The 2,684-nt window shown below is 32.8% G+C and overlaps 1 pseudogene; it reads right to left on the bottom strand.

Annotated features, from left to right (window-relative positions):
* Positions 1-603: 603 nt before the first annotated feature.
* LOC145031161 (malonyl-coenzyme A:anthocyanin 3-O-glucoside-6''-O-malonyltransferase pseudogene) lies at positions 604-2,150 on the bottom strand (annotated as a pseudogene).
* Between the last annotated feature and the right edge of the window lie 534 nt (positions 2,151-2,684).

Below are 2,684 nucleotides of genomic sequence, written 5' to 3'. Positions count from 1 at the left end.
TCTCAAATATTTTTACTTTTATTTAACTTTTTTTTAATTAAATCATTTACTATATGGATCTCACAACTAGTACTATAATATATATTTCATCCATCCCAAAATTATTGTTTACGTTTAACTTTTTAAGTTTTTTTTGTTCAATTTTGACCTAAAATAAGTTACTTTTCATTATATAATTTTTTATGTAAGATATATGAATAGATTGTTTTTTAAATGTATTTTAATTGTTATAAGTTTCATCAAAAATTATATAACACAAATAAAATTATTTATGGTCAAAGTTGACATAAAGTATTAAAAATCATAATTTTTAATATCATATATTTTCGGATATGGGATATCCAAGTATTTGAATATTTTTAAAATCACTATCCAAATCCAAAATCGGATATAAGATACCTGTTCGGATTTTCGAATCCCCTATCTGTTATTGTCTATGTTAAACATCTGATAATTAGTTCCACAAAATATTGACGAGTCTTGATCAATTCCAGTCAAGAAACTCCCAAGACTAGTTATGTGCACATTATAGTGGAATAGTGTGTTTGCCCTATAATGGATATAAATAATCATATTTTAATATAAACATTTTCTATGTTGATAAGAACAACCAAGAAAGTGACATTTTATTGATAAACTATAAAACTTGCACATGCCTACCCATAAGCAGACACAAATAACTGTTGAACGTGTTGATAGATCCACATTAGAACATAGAAATATTTTAACAAAAGACTCTCTTGCTCACTGAAATGTGGCATCCAATTCCTCGCTAAAGATGGAAAGAAGCGCATCCATTTGTATTGCAGGAAGGGACACACCAATTTCAATATCAGCATCCGACTCTTTTGAAGCATTAACAGAAATCATACTAAAATAATCGATTGATATGGTCTCATGTTTTTTCGGCTTACCCCATCCAAAATCCACATCATAGAACTTTATCTTCGGTGATCCTGACACATTAAACCCTCGCACTGGCGTAAATAGCGACTTAATCAACTTCTCCGCATCTTCAATCACTCCATTCTTCTTCTTTAGTGTTTCGCTTAAAGTCTTTCGAATTAACTCAACAGCAGTAACAAATCCATTGTCGCCTGCTAAGACTGTGGTTTTTACTTTTGCTGTGAAAGATGCGCCTACACAGTTACCAAAATAAGTTTCAGGAACCGGTGGATTCAAGCGAGACCTCCAATTCACACCAAAAAGAATCCTTTCTACGTCATCCTCTCCCTTCCTTTCTCCTATATGAACATAAGATTTGGCTATGCAATGCCACATATAAGCACATGCCACCGAAAAAGATGATACGTATTCCTGTTTTGGCAGTTGAGTGGATAACCAGTTCTTTAGCCCATTGATGCGTGCTTGGGTCAAGACAAAGGTGACCCGGACTTTATCTGTAGGGCTAACAAGCTGAGGAGGCTGGTATTCCATATTAATAGCTCGAGTCCCGGGTATATTTAAGGAGACTTCATCTAAGGAGCTCGGGTATTGAATGACTCTTTCATAAAAAGGTAAAGATCCACTAGCTAAGAGAAACTCATCTGTACCATGTTTAGCAATCGAGCTCCATGCCTTGACGAAATGATACCTTGTGCTTGCATCAGCAAGGGAGTGGTGGTTGGTGATCCCAATAGAGAAGCCGGAGTTAGGAAAAAGTGTAACTTGCGCTGAAAAAGTTGGGATGATAAGGTAGTCGGATCCTTGTTTTGCATGTCCCAATATAGGTACAAGTGGATAAAACATGTCACATTTACGAGTATGATTTCCTATAAGATCATTGAAATCAAGAGTACACTCGGCAATGGTAAATGCAACAGAGTCGCCCTCTACATGACGTATTTCGGGTTTTTTTTCAACAGTATTAGGAAATAGAATTATGTTTCCAGCAAATGGGAAGAAGTGTTGAAGAGTGATTGATAATGAATTTTTGAGGTTTGGGACAATTGTTTCCAAGAAATGTTGTTTAGAGTGGATTGAGTCATAAAAGAAAACCTGGTGGACAGGGTAGCGGGAAAGCCAAATCGTGTCGAAGAAAGTAAGCGGGAGAATCCTGTCGCCAACGGTGGCAGGAGGCGCAGATACTTGGCTATTCTCAAGAACAGTCAGCATATTTTTGAGTGTTTTGGATTATGCCAAAGTTTCTGGTTGATGGACATTTATATAACCATGACAAAGATAGAGTTTACTTTTTTTTAATAGAAAGTAACATAGTTTTTACAAAATTTATAAAATTGGAGTTCTGATCTCTTAAATAGCTGAGGCTATTTCATCAATTTTTCTACAAATAAAGGCTATCTCGGATATAAAATTATAAGGTTTTTATAAAACTAATTGTTTTTATATTTATATTTCTAATTTAATTTAACATTATACTACAACTTTAATATGATTCTTTTTTTTTTTTTGTTTAATCTTATTTTATGTTTATTTTATTCTTAGTTGATTTTGACTACCTAAAAAAGGGTAAGCTATGTGTTAAACAATAAGAGAAAAAGAGTTAATGTTTTTCCATTATGTATGGATAAAACGTTTTTATTTAGTAACTTAATGTTTTTACATTAAGTATAAATGCATAAAAGGTTTTAATTAATAGCTGATAAAAGTTTTATTTAATAACTCATAAAAGTATCCAACTATTTTGACGTGTAGCGTTTTATTTACTCTGTACCTTTTGGAAA

Source organism: Lactuca saligna, chromosome 2 (genome assembly GCF_052625555.1).
Source record: "Lactuca saligna cultivar CGN05327 chromosome 2, ASM5262555v1, whole genome shotgun sequence".
Taxonomy (NCBI): Eukaryota; Viridiplantae; Streptophyta; class Magnoliopsida; order Asterales; family Asteraceae; genus Lactuca; species Lactuca saligna.
Note: the sequence above shows the minus strand (reverse complement) of the source record. Positions and strands in the feature narration are given on the sequence as shown.